Genomic DNA, 17,800 nt, shown 5'->3' with positions numbered 1-17,800 from the left:
CACCAGACTTATTCTCCTCAGTTGCCCATCTCCTTCCTTATCCCAAATACAAACTCTACACAAACTGGCATCTCATTCAGCACTCCACCATCTTGGCTGCTTCTCCTGGCCTCCTCCACGTGGCCTCCTCCCACTGCTGGCTCTACTCTCTCCTCTGCTGAAAATCCCAGGAACCAGGAGACCAAACTCTCATTCCGTCCCCATTTTATAGTGTAGAAATCCAAACCCTTAATCCAATATACAAAACAGAGAAGTCTCTAATACAAAGTCACCCTCTGAGGCATGATAGGATTGTACCGCCCTACATCAAAAAGGGTAGGAAAGGCTTAATCCCAAAACCAAGCCCCAGGCTAAAGGATTCTGCCTGCCTTTAGCCCACCCCAACACACATTAATATCACCTGAGCGACGGCCTCCTCCTGTTATCTTTAACAAAGTGAGCATAATACATTTTATCTGCCCAACAAAAGGTGATGGCCCACCAGTTCTTGGCTCCATTGTTTCATTACCATCTGTCCGAATCCAATGCGAACCTGCTTGGGCCAGGTGGCTGTGATGGTGGCTGTGGCTACTGGCTTCACATCACTAGATTCATTAGTCAATAGACAGTTGACTGGCCCTTTACTGCCTTTGCCACGTGCTCCTCTTTGGGACAGTGTAAGACCTTCCAGGACAGCAGGGATGAGGGGGGTGGCTGAGGCCCCATGTGCACGGACTGATTTCCTGGACTACAACCGGGGTGGGCACTGGCTCCTTTGTTAGATGGACTTACGGATTTTGGACAATGTGAAATACCCTGATGGGGGTGGGGGTGGCTTTGCTAGAGGCCCTTCCCCTGCCCCGGGAAGCTTTTCCCATGGCTAGAATGAAGGCCGAGGACATTTTGTGCTTTTGGCAAAGTGCTCAGAGACTGGTGAAAGGTACCTTTGTAATTGTTGAAATTGTATGATTTGTCATATCATTGTAATTTGTGTAATGTGTTTAATTTCCTGGTGCAGGAATACCTGTGCTTTAGACTGTGAAGTGAGCAAAAGGGGTGGAATGTTGGTCAAATAAGTTTGTAAATATGATATATATGTTTGCTTGCTTATAGTTTGCATTGGGTTTGGGGGACAGGCTGTAAGCAGGCAGGATTCTTATAGCCTAAGGCTTAGTTTTAAGACTAAGCTTTTTCCCACTCTTTTGACTGATTGCATGATGTGGGGTGGTGCACTCTCATGAGGAATCCCATTATGCCTCAGATAAGTGACTTTGTATCAGAGACTTCCTTGTTTGTATATTGGATTAAAGCTTTTGATTTCTACATGTAAGGCCAGGAGCCGCCATCGTGGCCATTCACATGCAGGTTCCCATTGGATTCGGGCAGACGATAAAGAAATGGCGGAGTCAGAGGATGGGGGGCCATCCTATTTATTGGTGTCTCACCAAGACAGGCAAACCACAAAAGAAGACAAGGGAAAAGCAGAAAACCAGCTCTTCCCATGAAGGGCCAGGGATCAGGGAAGCCCCTGCAATTGTGATAGCAGGAACTGTGTGTCCAAGCTCCTGGTCTGTCCCACTTTATAGTGTAGAAAACCAAAATCCCTTAATCCAATATACAAACAAGGAAGTCTCTGATACAAAGCCACTTATCCAAGGCATAATTGGATTCCTCATGAGAGTGCACCACCCAGATCATACAATCAGTCAAGGGTGTGGGGAAAAGCTTAGTCCCAAAACCAAACCTTAGGCTACAACGACCTGGCCTGCTTACAGCCTGTCCCCCACACCCAATATAAGTCACAAGCGAGCAAACATATATATCATATTTACAAACTTATTTGACCAACACTACACTATAAAGTGGCCAGACCAGGAGCTTGCTCTCTCATTCTCTGAGATTAGCATTCGAGAGCAAAGCAGAGAAAGGCCACGTGGAGGAGAGGTGAAGCAGCCAAGATGATGGAGTGCTGAAGGAGAAGCCAGTTAGTGCAGAGTTTGTGCAGAGAAAAGGAGGTGGGGAAGAGAGGTGAATAAGGCTGGTGAGGTAGAACCTTTGATTCTAGGAAACTCAGATAAGTCAGTGGCTTTGGGAGCCCTGAATGGAAAGTGAAGTGTTTTCCAGCTGTGTGTATTTCTTGCCCGCTGGGTGCATGCTTGGATTAAAGCTAATGGCCCACCAGTTCTTGGCTCCATTGTTTCATTACCATCTGTCCGAATCCAATGCGAACCTGCTTGGGCCAGGTGGCTGTGATGGTGGCTGTGGCTACTGGCTTCACATCACTAGATTCATTAGTCAATAGACAGTTGACTGGCCCTTTACTATCTCCTAAATGAGAAGGGCGGGGTGTGTGCAATCATCAATAATACCTGCTGCACGTACATAAACAGCTCAGGACTTGTAGAAACTAACATAATAAGAATCTGTTAGGCCTGACCAGGCAGTGGTGCAGTGAATAGAGTGTCAGACTGGGATGCGGAGGACCCAGGTTTGAGACCCTGAGGCCACCAGCTTAAGCACGGGCTCATCTGGTTTGAGCAAAAGCTCACCAGCTTGGACCCAAGGTCGTTGGCTTGATCAAGGGGTTACTCAGTCTGCTGAAGGCCCGCGGTCAAGGCACATATGAGAAAGCAATCAATGAACAACTAAGGTGCCGCAATGAAAAACTGATGATTGATGCTTCTCATTTCTCTCCATTCCTGTCTGTCTGTCCCTATCTATTCCTCTCTCTGACTCTCGCTCTGTCTCTGTAAAAAAAAAAAAAAAAAAAATCTATGAACAGGCTAAATGTAAATGGTTACTGTAAGGCCAGGAGCCGCCATCGTGCCCATTCACATGCAGGTTCCCACTGGTGTCGGGCAGACAGTGAAGAAATGGCGGAGTTGGAGGATGGTGAGCCATTCTGTTTATTGGTGTCTCACCAAGACAGGCAAATCACAAGAGAAGTAAGGGATCAGGGAGGCCCCTACAATGGTGATAGCAGGAACAGAGAGATCGAGCCCCCGGTCTGTCCCCATTTTATAGTGTAGCAATCAAAAACTTTAATCCAATATACAAATAAGGAAGTCTCTGATAAAAAGTCACTTATCTGATGCCTGACCTGTGGTGGCACAGTGGGATAAAGCATCGACCTGGAACACTGAGGTTGCCGGTTCGAAACCTTGGGCTTGCCTGGTCAAGGCATATATGGGAGTTGATGCTTCCTGCTCCTCCCCTTCTCTCTCTCTCTCTCTTTCTCTCTCATTACTCTCTCTCAAAAAATCAATAAGTAAAATTTTTAAAAATCTTTAAAAAAAAGTGTTTAAAAAAAAAGTCACTTGTCTGAGATATAAATGGGATTCCTCATAAGAGTGCACCACCCCCTATCATGCAACAGTCAAGGGTGTGGGGAAAAGCTTAGTTTTAAAACTAAGTCTTAGGCTATAATGACTTTGCCAGCTTATAGCCTGTCTCCCACACACAAAGCGAGCAAACATATATGTCATATTTAAAAATTTATTTGACCAACAGTTATATAAATATAACCACAGAAACCAAAAAGCCACAAATGCCCTCACCTCTTGGCTTAATACCACCTGGTTCCTAACCCTGCTAGGATCTCTCACTGCTCTAATCTTCCTGTTACTCTCAGGCCCTGCCTTATAAGCTTTTTCTTATTTATTGACCAATGTGACATCTAAGTCCAAGGACAAGCCTTGACAAACAAACAGATTGCCCTAGCTAGCATGCAGGCCTATCCTTACCATCGTCTGCCCTCCCAGCACCTGCCAGACAATAAACCCCCTCAAACATGGACAGCTCTACATCCATAACTCAGCATGAAGAAGTTACAGAACATAGACCTTTGTCCATATTTCTAAGATTAGTTCCATAGACAACAGGGGGGAATTGTTAGGTTTAAGCTAAAAGCTGTCCCCAGCAGCTACCAGTTTCAGTTAAAATAATAAAAATAACTGTCCCTAACAAAATCAAGATGGTCTAGCCCCAAGCCAGTCTCCGTAAGTTGTACAAATAACTTGAATAACTAGATGTGAATCGTGATAGTTTCTTTTTTTTTATTTATTTATTTTTTTAATTTTTTTCCTTTGTATTTCTTCTGAAGCTGGAAACGGGGAGAGACAGTCAGACAGACTCCCGCATGCGCCCGACCAGGATCCACCCGGCACGCCCACCAGGGGCGACGCTCTGCCCACCAGGGGGCGATGCTCTGCCCCTCCAGGGCGTCGCTCAGCCGAGACCAGAGCCACTCTAGCGCCTGGGGCAGAGGCCAAGGAGCCATCCCCAGCGCCCGGTCCATCTTTGCTCCGATGGAGCCTTGGCTGCCGGAGGGGAAGAGAGAGACAGAGAGGAAGGAGGGGGTGGAGGTGGAGAAGCAAATGGGCGCTTCTCCTATGTGCCCTGGCCGGGAATCGAACCTGGGTCCCCCACACGCCAGGCCGACGCTCTACCGCTGAGCCAACCGGCCAGGGCCTCATGATAGTTTCTGTAAGTTCTAACCTCAGGCTGAAAGGAAGCTTCCATCCCCGAGGGCACAAAGAAATGTTCCTGAACATTCATGAGAATGTGCTTGTCCTCAGAGCACTGGACAAGCCTAACCAGATGCCAGCTACCTGCGTGAACCATTCCTCTACACTCTACATAACCCATAACCTCTCCCCACGTTAGCTTGGGTAGGTTGCTGTCCTTAAGACACCACCTCCCACAGCTCAAACAAGCCTCAGATAAATATTCTTTTTGATCAGTGTTGGTCCCCTATGACTTTTTCTGGCTGAACGTAACAGGGAGGCCTTGAGTTCCAGTGTGTATGTGTGGGGGTCGGGTGAGGTCTTGAATTCCAGGCCAAGGAGATTAGATTTCAGTAATAGACTATGTAGAGGAAAAGTGAAGTTTTTCAAGGGGAAAGGGAGTTGACATGTTTTAAGGGAGTAATTTGTCAGTAACTGACTGATAGGGTGGGGGAGTGGAGAGACTGGAGGACAAGGAGCCTGTAGCACAGGAGAGATAGAAATTGTGACTAAGAAGAGGGTGTTTGAAGGAATGTTCCCAGAAGAAAAAATGAGATAGTAACAAAAACCTGAGATAAAAGGATTATAGTTGTGACAGTTATCAAATGTACCCATAAATGGAGTCAATGAATAAATAAATGGGAGGTTAAAGGCGGGGAGGTTTAGAGGAAGGGTGGTCATGTTATTGACAGAATTTAGATGTATTCATCATGGTTAGCCTCAATATTTTATTTATTATTTCTTTTTTCTTTTTAAATTTAATTAATTGTGTTTACATCGATTCTAGGGTCACCACGAATGCGACCCCTTATTCCCTCATTTATTTATTATTTCTTTTATTTTGACAGTCTGTTTATTAAAACTGGGGACAGTGAAATGAGAAAGGGTTTAGGCTGAAGAAGCAACATGAGAGAGCCAAAGCAGGGCTGCTGTGGCTTCTAGAAATGTTATTGGAAAGAAATGAGCCCAGGCACGGCTGCTGTGGCTCACTGAGAAGTAAGTCACCGTGAAAGAAGTGAGCCAAGGTGGGGCTGCTGGCAGCTCACTGGAAAGTGAGAGAAAAGGGGGCCTTGGAGACAGGTTTGGGGGTTAGCCCAGGATGAACTGCCACTGCCCATTGCTCCCCTGGATGCAAGTCTCATGGGGACTGTTGGGCAGCTAAAATGTATTATGCTCACTTTGTTAAAAATGGCGCTGCCCACGTGAGGCCGTCGCCCAGGTGATATTAATGTGTGTTGAGAATCCTTGTAGCCTGGGGCTTGGTTTTGGGATTAAGCCTTTCCCACCCTTTTTGATGTGGGGTGGTACAATCCAATCATGCCTCAGAGAAGTGTCTTTGTATTAGAGACTTCCTTATTTTGTATATTGGATTAAAGGTTTGGAATCTACACTATAAAATGGGGGCAGAATGGGAGCTTGCTCTCTTGGTTCCTGGGATGATTAGCATGAGAGAGCAGAGGGAGCAGAGCAGAGAGCAGCAGAAAGAGGCCATGTGGCCTGGAGAAGCAGCCAAGATGGCGGAGTGCTGAGTGAGATGCCAGTTTCTGTGCAGTTTGTGCAGAGTTTGTATCTGGGATAAGGAAGGAGATAGGGAACTGAGGAGAATAAGGCTGGTGAGCTAGAAACCTTTGATTCTAGGAAACTCGGATAAGTCAGTGGCTTTGTGAGCACTGAATGTGAGTGGGTTTTGGAGCCCAGTGTGTATTTTTACTTGCCCGCCGGGTGCAAGCTAGGATTAAAGACTATGGCCCACCAGTTTTTGGCTCCGTTGTTTCTTTACCGACTGTCCGAATCCAATGCGAACCTGCATGGGCCTGGCTGCTATGATGGTAGCCCTGGCCGTGGCTCCTGGCTTTACATTTGGCGTAGTCTGTGGCAGGATTCGATACAGATCGGCAAGGAGCCTTTGAGTGGTGGAGTAGAGGACTGGCTAGTGTTAGGGTTCCCCATAGCTGTCCTTTTGGGGATTGTAGGCTGGCTGACTTTTACAGCCATGCGTGAGGAAACTGAGAGCTCTGTGGAAGAGGCTGCCCAGGACCTGCAAACCGAGCAGTGGAAGGAGCTGGAGCAAACGTGGGAGAAACAGATGCTGACACTGGCGCTGGAGGAAGCGCTGGAGGAGGAAGCCGACCAGGTTTGTGAGATTCGCCTGGAAATGGAGCAGCTGCTGGAGGAGGATTCACAAGTTCGTGAGTTGCAGCTTGCCCTGGATGTTATGGAAAGCCAGCAGCGGCAGGAGGCCGGGGCTGAGGCTGAGGCTGAGGTCAGGTCTGGAGCTGCAAGGTCTGCAGAGCAGAAGGCGGCAGCGGCCCGGGGTTCGAGCCCGGCAGCAGGAGCTGATGCTTCCAGTTCCTCTTTGGAGGATGAAGAGAATCGGGCTGGAGTTGCAATCCGTAGTCTCCATAAGATGAGGGTGTTGGGCAGATAAAATATATTATGCTCACTTTGTTAAAGACGGCGCTGCCCATGAGGAGGCCGTCGCCTAGGTGATATTAATGTGTGTCTCTGTGGGCAGGTAGAATCCTTGTAGAGAGAGGCCACGTGGAGTAGGCCAGGAGAAGCAGCCAAGATGGCGGAGTGTTGAGTGAGAGGCCAGTTTGTGCAGTTTGACGCTGGAGAAGGAAGGAGATGGGGAACAGAGGTGAATAAGGCTGGTGAGCTAGAAACCTTTGATCCTAGGAAACTCGGATAAGTCAGTAGCTTTGTGAGCACTGAATGTGAGTGGGTTTTGGAGCCCAGTGTGTATTTTTACTTGCCCGCTGGGTGCAAGCTAGGATTAAAGACTATGGCCCACCAGTTTGTGGCTCCGTTGTTTCTTTACTGACTGTCGAATCCAATGTGACCCTGCATGGGCCGGGCTGCTTTGATAGTGGCCCTGGCCCTGGCTACTGGCTTTACAGAGGGCCCAGCTGGAAGGAGCACCTACTATGGCCCCGATAGGTCTGCGATTTGGGGACATAGGGCTGAACATGCTTTCCGGAGCAGAGATGGAAATGCTGACTGCCATTGCCACGTGCTCCTCTTTGGGACAGTGTAAGACCTGCGAGGACGGCAGGGATGAGGGGGGTGGCTGATGCCCCATGTGCATGGACTGATTTCCTGGACTACGACCGGAGTGGGCATTGGCTCCTTTGTTGGATGGACTTACGGATTATGGATTTTGGACAATGTAAAATACCCTGATGGGGGTGGGGGTGGCTTTGCTGGAAGCACTCCCCTGCCCCGGGAAGCTTTTCCCGTGGCTAGAAAGAAGGCCGAGGACATTTTGCACTTTTGGCAAAGTGCTCAAATATTGGTGAAATGTACCTTTGTAATTGTTGAAACTGTATGATTTTTGCTGTTGTAATTTGTGTAATGTTCTAATTTCCTTGCACAGGGATGCCGGTGGTATAGATTGTGGGTAGTAAAGTGAGCATGGGGTGGATTGTTGGGCAGCTAAAATGTATTATGCTCACTTTGTTAAAAATGGCGCTGCCCACGTGAGGCCGTCGCCCAGGTGATATTAATGTGTGTTGAGAATCCTTGTAGCCTGGGGCTTGGTTTTGGGATTAAGCCTTTCCCACCCTTTTTGATGTGGGGTGGTACAATCCAATCATGCCTCAGAGAAGTGTCTTTTGTATTAGAGACTTCCCTATTTTGTATATTGGATTAAAGGTTTGGAATCTACACTATAAAATGGGGGCAGAATGAGAGCTTGCTCTCTTGGTTCCTGGGATGATTAGCATGAGAGAGCAGAGGGAGCAGAGCAGAGAGCAGCGGAAAGAGGCCATGTGGCCAGGAGAAGCAGCCAAGATGGTGGAGTGCTGAGTGAGAGGCCAGTTTGTGTGCAGTCTATGCAGGGAAAAGGAAGGAGATGGGGAACTGAGGAGAATAAGGCTGGTGAGCTAGAAACCTTTGATTCTAGGAAACTCGGATAAGTCAGTGGCTTTGTGAGCACTGAATGTGAGTGGGCTTTGGAGCCCAGTGTGTGTTTTTACTTGCCCACCGGGTGCACGCTAGGATTAAAGACTATGGCCCACCAGTTTTTGGCTCCGTTGTTTCTTTACCGACTGTCCGAATCCAATGCGAACCTGCATGGGCCAGGCTGCTGTGATGGTGGCCCCGGCCCTGGCTCCTGGCTTTACAGGGACCCTCAAAGTTTAGGAGATGCATGCCTGCAGAGGAAGAAAGGGAAGGGAAAGGGTGGATGTGCTCCTGGGATGCTGAGTGTGCTGAGTTCTTCCTCTTGAGGGTTTTAAAGGCTGGGCATTTAGAGGAGATCTTAGGGGAAGATCTCAATGGAATATTCATCAGTTTAGGCTGATGCGCCAAAATGAGATTTATTCCCCTGACTTCATTGGTACTTGGGTGTGGTTGGCACAAATGACACTAACTAAATTTCTGCTATCTGTCTCCTGAGCAGGGAGATTTAAGCTATTAACCCTTTGGTTGGGGAGAAGTGTAAACCATTTACTTTTAAATGTCCCTTGTTTAGGGAAGACAGAAATTTGTAATTTACTAAATGGCTGTAAAGTAGTAAAAAAATGCTTGGCTGTTTAACTGTCTCAGTTCCCCTATTCCACATGTCCTTGCTACTGGCCTGTCTCGAACCCCCCCCCCCCCCCCCCAGACTTCCATCCCTGAAATCTTTTAGGGGGAATGAGGGAGGACAGTCTTCAGTAACTGCTTCCTGCCGACGGACTATGGTCCCTGCTTATATAGGGAGCTTCAATATTTTAAAAAAGGTGAGAGAGAGTTGGGCATCTATGGCAGGGGAGAGCAGATGAGATGAAATGGCCCACCATGGCCTTTAGACTGGGTAGCAGAGAAAGGAAAGGCAGAAAGGTTTTAGGCTGTGAGGCTAGGGATGGGTCTCAGAGCCAACGATCACTGAGGATGAAGGGGAGGTAAGGCACAAGCGAAGAATTTGAAAATTTAATAGGAGTGTTGGGGGCAGAGAAAAAACATCTTACATAAGACATCCTGGATCAGATGGACCTGGGCCACATAGATCCCGATTTCTCACTGAGCTCTATGGACTCGGCTGCAATGGACCCTTAGTCTCAGTTTCCTTTTCTGTAAAATTAGGATTCTGTCCACTTTCTAATATTATTAAGATGAATGAGATTTTTTTATACCCTCCCATCCTTCCCCACCTCCAACATATATAAAATATTCAATAAATAGTTGCAGCTTTTTCTTTTCAATGTTTGAGAGGCTGGCAAGCATCCAGACTGAGAGATGATGAGATTCCAATCTGGGGCAGCGACAGAGCTAGCCTTGTAACTGCAGACGGTGGAAGGGTGTCGTTTCCGGGGTTTACTGAACAATAAGTGAATGACTCTTCTCTTGTCCTGTTAAATGGGGCTGAAAAGTTTAACAAGTTCAGCTATTTTTATTAGTATAGACCAGTGATTTTCCACTGGTGTGCCACAAGTATTTTCCAAATGTGCAGTCCCTGACTAGTCAGGGGCACTGACCTCTTTTCCCTTAGATTGTCTAATAAAAAAATGACAACAGCCAACAGAACAGCTGCCATCTGGTGTGAATAAATCAAAATTACACCTATTTTTTTTTGTCAGATTGGCAAAAAATATATTTTTTGGTGGGCCACAGGATTTTTAATAATTAGTTTATGTGTGCCATGAGATAAAAAAGGCTGAAAATCACTGATGTAGACTTTCATAAAACAAAATCACCAGTGAGATGAAGCTTTTTGCAAGTTGTACTTAAAAACAACCAATTTTTTTCCAGATTTAGTAGGAAATCCCCAACTAAGGCCCTGACTCAGTAGCTCAGAGTGTCATCCTGATTCACCAAGGTTGCAGTTTTGATCCCCAGTAAGGGCACATACAAGGATCAACTAATGAATTATGCATTCACATAAATAAGTGGAACAACAAATTGATGTTTCTCTCTCTCTCTAAAATTAAGAAATAAAAAATAATTTTAAACCCAACTTAAAAGAAATGAAACCTAGTCACAACAGCAACAATAAAACAAAAGAAAACTTGCTATTAAAGATTCTAGATCCCTAATCCTTATATAACACACATTTTCTTTTCACAGTAGTGAAAGAAAATCAAAATGTTCTAAGAATTATGGTGAAAAAAAGTTATAATGGGATTTTATCAATTGTTAGTTTTCAAGTCCCTCAAATAAAAGCCATTAGAAACACAAGCCCACAAGTGATTCACTTTTAATAAATGGAAAATGAATGCTCAGTACTATACTTTGTGTGGGAAAACGCACTCTTCACACAATGATTTTTATTTAGCTGTATACAGTATTTTAAGATACTGTACGGTATGTATTTAACATAAAGTTAGACATTAACGCTGCATGAGGTGAATTTTCTAATCTAGCCTATATGGCTTAGGAGCTTTTTGTCTAGTAGTAAAGCTGAGGCACTATAAAATTGATTTGTGTCTTTTAAATAGAAGTTGATTTTGTGTGCAGATAGTTGAACCTGAGAGGCACCGCTGAGATACACGTCCCCCTGGCAGTTGCCAACACACAAGAAAGCTTTCCTCAAACCAAAGCAAATGAGAGCACGGGCAGCAGTTGGCCTAACTTCTTACAAAAGCTTATAGATAGGTGTTTCTCATGCTTCACCATCAGTTTAGAAACTATGTGTGTGGTCCAAATCTTGTCTGTGCCTTCTGTTCTTGTTTTTTTTCGTTGTTGTTTTGTTTTTTACAGGGACAAAGAGAGAGTCAGAGAGAGGGATAGACAGGGACAGACAGACAGGAATGGAGAGAGATGAGAAGCATCAATCATCAGTTTTTCGTTGCAAGACCTTAGTTGTTTATTGATTGCTTTCTCATATGTGCCTTGACCGCAGGCCTTCAGCAGACCGAGTAACCCCTTGCTCAAGCCAGCGACCTTGGATCCAAGCTGGTGAGCTTTGCTCAAACCAGATGAGCCCGTGCTCAAGCTGGCGACCTTGGGGTCTTGAACCTGGGTTCTCCGCATCCCAGTCCGACGCTCTATCCACTGCACCACTGCCAGATCAGGCTCTGTTCTTGTTTTATTGAAACACCAAGATGGCCATTTGTTTATAATTGTTTATGGCTGCTTTTGTGAGACAGTGACAGAGCTGCATTGTTACAACAGGAACCATATGGCCTGTATCACTTAAAATATCTACTTGGCACTTTACAGAAAATGTTTGAAGGGGACTGGTGAGAAGTATTTAATGCCACAAACAAGTGTGGAGGGGGCAGTCTGACTATAGGTGTCTTCCCAGTGACCTGGTGTCCAGACATATGCTAGACACTCAGTGTTTAATCCATATGTCCAGTGAATCCTGAGAATTTGCTTTGCTTATTGGGTAAAAAAGAATGGATTCCTTTAAAAGTTGTCAAAGGAGCCAGTGACCTTTTCATACAGATTAGTCCAGAACTGAAAATCCCCTTTTTGTGTTTAATATGAATTAATAATCACAAAAAATAATTCTTTAAAATTTTTTACAATTGAACTTTTTTTTTTAATTTTTATTTATTGATTTTTAGAGAGAGGAGAAAGAAGGGAGAAGCAGGGAGCATCAACTCATAGTAGTTGCTTCCTGTATGTGCCTTGACCAGGCAAGCCCAGGGTTTCAAACCGGCAAAATTATTTATTGATTTTAGTGAGAGAGGAAACGAGGGAGGGAGAGAGGGAGGAAGAGAAGGAGAGAGAGAGAGGAACATGGAGCTGTTCCTGTATGTGCCCTGACCAGGGATTGAACTGGCAACCTCTGCACTTGAGGACAATGCTTTAAACAAGAGCCATCCAGCCGGGGCTAATTATACTTTTAAAATAGTCCAACTGCTGTTACTATCAAATCATTGGAATTTTCACCTTTAAACACTAGCTGAGGGCCTTTGTGATTAATTGGTTGAGAAACAATATGATTAGAAATGGATTTTTCATTTCAGCCACTACTTCCCCTTTGCCCTCTATGTAGCAAGGGGCGTGAGTGCCAAGTTTAGGAAGAAATACTGAACTCTTTAAAATCATTTTACTTGTCAAGCACTTCTCCCCTCCCTATCCACAGCTTTGTGATTAGCAGGACTGGCAAAGCCACTGACCATAAGAGCAAGGGACCTGGCCCAGCATAAGATTTCCCTGCATGATTGAGACAGATGTGAGGTCACCATCCCACAGAGAAGGTAGCCACAGGGTTGTGTGTGTGGAATCCAGTGGCAAGATCTGATATCAAGGTTACTGATCCTCTTCAAAGGGTCTTGGGGAAAGGAAATAGCAACAAGCAGGTCTGGGGGTGAAATAAGACACTTCGGTTTATGTTGACTCTCAGAGTGAGCTCTGGTCATGACGGATTTTTCTTCCTGTTGCCTTTGGTTCTCAGAAATGAAAGGAAACACAGAGTACAAATCCTTGGGTATAAGACCCACTGCTACTACCTCCCTGCGGATAAATGAGCAGCAGAGTAAGGATTATATTAGGGGAGAAAAGAGGATTCCAGTGGAAATAAGACCAGAAGTTCCTTTCGTATCTGTCGGAGTATTTTGGAACACTCTGAACCAGACTGTTGTACAGAGGGTTCATGCAGAGCATATCTGCATGCTCTGTGGACTAATTTAATCAGTATATGATTACTATGTATTATAGATATATGTCTCTAGTGGTTAGGACATTTAACATTTCACAAAAATCAAAATATTACAACATATTTTGATTCTTTTGCTTTAGTCCAGACATAAGAAGACAGACTGTATTTTAGGTGCTGACAGACTATCTGGTTTTTATTTTCTTTTTAATAATTTATTATTCAATTACAGTTACATGCAATATTGTATTAGTTTCAGGTGTGCAGCATAGTGGTTAGACATTTATATAACTTATGAAGTGGTCACCTGATAACATAGTTTTTACAATATCATTGACTATATTTCCTATGCTGTACTTTACAGCCTCATGACTTTTTTCTGTGTAACTTTCTTTTCGCTGTGACTACTTTGTAACTACCAATTTTTACTTCTTAATATCCTCTGCTTTTCTCCCATTCACCCAAACTCCCTTCTATCCGGCAATGATCAAAATGTTTTCTGTTTGAGTTTGTTCCTGTTTTATTTATTTTTTTCAGATTCCACATATAAGTGAAATCATACGGCATTTGTCTTTGTCTGACCTACAATATTTCACCCAGGAAAGCACCCTGTAGGTCCATCCTTGTTCCTGCAGATGGCAACACTTCATTCTATTTTTATGGCTGAGTCATATTCCATTGTATATATACAGCACTTCTTTATCCATTTATCTAATGATGGGCAGTTGGGTTGCTTCCACATCTTGACTATTGTAACTAATGTTGCAATGAACATATGGATACATCTTTTCAAATTAGTGCTTTGGATTTCTTCAGATAAATATCCAAAAATGGAGTTGCTGAGTTCTTTGTCTCTTGTTATATATAGCCTTTGTCTGGTATACTGAAGCTTTTCTTTTTTTTATTTCCATTTTCATTAAATGTCTTTTTCCATCTCTTTACTTTTAGTCTGTGTATCTTTCAATCCGAAGTCTCTTGTAGACAGCATATGTAGGGGTACTGTTTTCTTATTCATTCAGCCACCAGTCTTTGGATTGGAATACTTAATCCATTTACATTTAAAGTCATTGTTGATATATAGTTATTGTCATTTTATTATTCAGTCTTCTTTTTCTTAAATAAGTTCCTCTAACATTTCTTTAATATTGGTTTAGTGGTGATGAACTCCTTTAGCTTTTTCTTGTCTGGGAAGCTCTCTTTGTTGATCTTAAATAGTAGCTTTGCTAAGTAGAGTAATCTTGGTTGTAGGTCTTTGCTTCTCATCACTTTGAATATTTTGTGCCAATCCCTTCTGGCCTTCAAAGTTTCTATTGACAGTCTTATGGGAGCTCCCTTATAGGTAACTAACTACTTTTCTCTTGCTGCTTTTAAGATTACAGGTTTTCAATTTGTTTTCTCTCTTCTCCTTTTGGTACTCCTATGATGCAAATGTTGGTACAGTTAATATTGTCCCAGAGGTCCCTTAAACTATTCTCATTTTTTAAAATTATTTTTTCTGTTGTTCTGATTGGGCATTTTTTGCTACCTTGTCTTCCAAACTGCTGACTCAATCCCCTGCTTCATTTATTTTTAATTCTTTCTAAGGCATTCATTTTGGTTATTGTGTCTTCATTTCTGACTGCTTCTTTATGTTTTTTACCTGCATTTTTGTTTCCTATATCTTTGTTGAAGTTCTCACTGAGGTCATTGAGCATCCTTACAGTGTTTTGAACTCTGCATCTGGCAGATTGCTTGTCTGTTTTGTTTAGTTTTTTTTTTTCTTGAGTTTTATTCTGTCTTTTTATTTGGGATATGATTGTTTCTTCATTCTGGCTGCCTCTCTGTATTTTTTTCTGTGTATTAGGTGGAGCTGCTATGTCTCCTGTCTTGATAAAGTGGCCTTGTGAGTAGATCTCCTGGGGGGCCAGTGGTATAGTCTCCCTAGTCACCTGAGCAGGGTGTTTCAAGTGTGTCCCTTGTGTGGAATGTATGTGCCCTCCTGTTGTAGTTGAGAGATTGCTGTTGGCATGTTGATGGGAGGGATTGACCCTCACATTGGTTGGTTGTGAAGTGTAAAGCCAGTAGCCAAGGCCAGGACCACTATCACAGCAGCCTTCTGGCCTATGCAGGTTCGCATTGGATTCGGACAGTCGGCAAAGAAACAACGGAGCCAAAAGCTGATGGGCCATAGTCTTTAATCCTAGCTTGCATTCGGCGGGCAAGTAAAAATACACACTGGGCTCCAAAACACATTCACATTCAGTGCTCACAAAGCTACTGACTTATCCGAGTTTCCTAGAATCAAAGGTTTCTAGCCACCAGCCTTATTCTCCTCAGTTCCCCATCTCCTTCCTTATCCCAGATACAAACTGTACAAACTGGCATCTCACTCAGCACTCCGCCATCTTGGCTGCTTTTCCTGGCCTCCTCCACGTGGCCTCCTTTCGCTGCTGGCTCTACTCTCTCTGCTCTCTCATGCTAACCTCAGGAACCAAGAGCGCAAGCTCCCGCTCCGTCCCCGTTTTATAGTGTAGAAATCCAAACTCTTAATCCAATATACAAAATAGGGAAGTCTCTAATACTAAAGTCACTTCTCTGAGGCATGATTGGATTGTACCGCCCCACATCAAAAAGGGTGGGAAAGGCTTAATCCCAAAACCAAGCCCCAGGCTACAACGATCCCGCCTGCCCACAGAGACACACATTAATATCACCTGGGTGACGGCCTCACGTGGGCAGCGCCATTTTTAACAAAGTGAGCATAATACATTTTATCTGCCCAACATGAAGACTGATTGTGACTACAGTGAAGGAGCTGTTGTGCAGGGCCTGACCCTGTGGAACAAGATTTGCCTTGACAGGGCTCTGGTGCCTGCCAAACCTGCTCTTTGAAAGTGCCATCTGTGGAGGTGCTTGGGCAGTGCTGGTGTGGACTAAAGTGTCATCTGTGGAGGTGCTTGGGCGGTGCTCTGTGTGGACTAAAGTGTCATCTGTGGAGGTGCTTGGGCGGTGCTCTGTGTGGACTAAAGTGCCATCTGTGGAGGTGCTTGGGCAGTGCTGGTGTGGACTAAAGTGCCATCTGTGGAGGTGCTTGGGCGGTGCTCTGTGTGGACTAAAGTGCCATCTGTGGAGGTGCTTGGGCGGTGCTCTGTGTGGACTAAAGTGTCATCTGTGGAGGTGCTTGGGCAGTGCTGGTGTGGACTAAAGTGCCATCTGTGGAGGTGCTTGGGCAGTGCTGGTGTGGACTAAAGTGTCATCTGTGGAGGTGCTTGGGCAGCACTCTGTGTGGACTAAAGTGCCATCTGTGGAGGTGCTTGGGCGGTGCTCTGTGTGGACTAAAGTGTCATCTGTGGAGGTGCTTGGGCAGTGCTCTGGTGTGGACTAAAGTGCCATCTGTGGAGGTGCTTGGGCGGTGCTCTGTGTGGACTAAAGTGTCATCTGTGGAGGTGCTTGGGCGGTGCTCTGTGTGGACTAAAGTGTCATCTGTGGAGGTGCTTGGGCAGCACTCTGTGTGGACTAAAGTGTCATCTGTGGAGGTGCTTGGGTGGTGCTCTGTGTGGACTAAAGTGTCATCTGTGGAGGTGCTTGGGCAGTGCTGGTGTGGACTAAAGTGCCATCTGTGGAGGTGCTTGGGCGGTGCTCTGTGTGGACTAAAGTGCCATCTGTGGAGGTGCTTGGGTGGTGCTCTGTGTGGACTAAAGTGTCATCTGTGGAGGTGCTTGGGCAGTGCTGGTGTGGACTAAAGTGCCATCTGTGGAGGTGCTTGGGCGGTGCTGGTGTGGACTAAAGTGCCATCTGTGGAGGTGCTTGGGCGGTGCTCTGTGTGGACTAAAGTGTCATCTGTGGAGGTGCTTGGGCAGCACTCTGTGTGGACTAAAGTGTCATCTGTGGAGGTGCTTGGGTGGTGCTCTGTGTGGACTAAAGTGTCATCTGTGGAGGTGCTTGGGCAGTGCTGGTGTGGACTAAAGTGCCATCTGTGGAGGTGCTTGGGCGGTGCTCTGTGTGGACTAAAGTGCCATCTGTGGAGGTGCTTGGGTGGTGCTCTGTGTGGACTAAAGTGTCATCTGTGGAGGTGCTTGGGCAGTGCTGGTGTGGACTAAAGTGCCATCTGTGGAGGTGCTTGGGCAGTGCTGGTGTGGACTAAAGTGCCATCTGTGGAGGTGCTTGGGCGGTGCTCTGTGTGGACTAAAGTGCCATCTGTGGAGGTGCTTGGGTGGTGCTGGTGTGGAGTAATGCTGGCCACTAGGTGTGTTAGTTCTGGGGGCTCTTGTGAGGTATAGGCCCAAATCAGCAGCTGCCTGCGCCATGCCCAGGGCCACTTGGTGTGAGCTACAATGTGACTGGTAGAGGACTGCCAGTTGTGCTTGGCTTGGTGATGCCTGGGAGAGGCTAAGCTGTGAATTGAGTCTGGTTGTCACTAGCTCCAGGATTGGAGCTATTTAGCATGAGGTACAGGGCCCATCAAGACTAGATGCTGCTTGTATGGAGTTTGCAAACTTTTGAGAGATTTTAGGAAAGTTCTCAGCATGAGCCAAGACAGGCCATTTGTATTCAAAACCCACTGGAAATGGCTTGAGTAAGCCTGAAAATGAGGAGCCACTGAGCCATTTCACCCACAGGTGTTATAAAGCACCAAAGGCTACAGAATTAATATTAATATTTTAAGAGGCTTGGAGAACATTTTATTAATTTGGGTTAAGGTGTGAAGAGAAATTGTGAGAATAGTCTCTGTACTTTATGATTAGCATAACCAGGATGGCTCTTGCCATTGTATTGTAAATGAAAAGGGAAGGAAAGCATAGATTCC

The sequence above is a fragment of the Saccopteryx leptura genome, chromosome 2 (genome assembly GCF_036850995.1).
Source record: "Saccopteryx leptura isolate mSacLep1 chromosome 2, mSacLep1_pri_phased_curated, whole genome shotgun sequence".
In the NCBI taxonomy this organism is placed as follows: domain Eukaryota; kingdom Metazoa; phylum Chordata; class Mammalia; order Chiroptera; family Emballonuridae; genus Saccopteryx; species Saccopteryx leptura.
Note: the sequence above shows the minus strand (reverse complement) of the source record.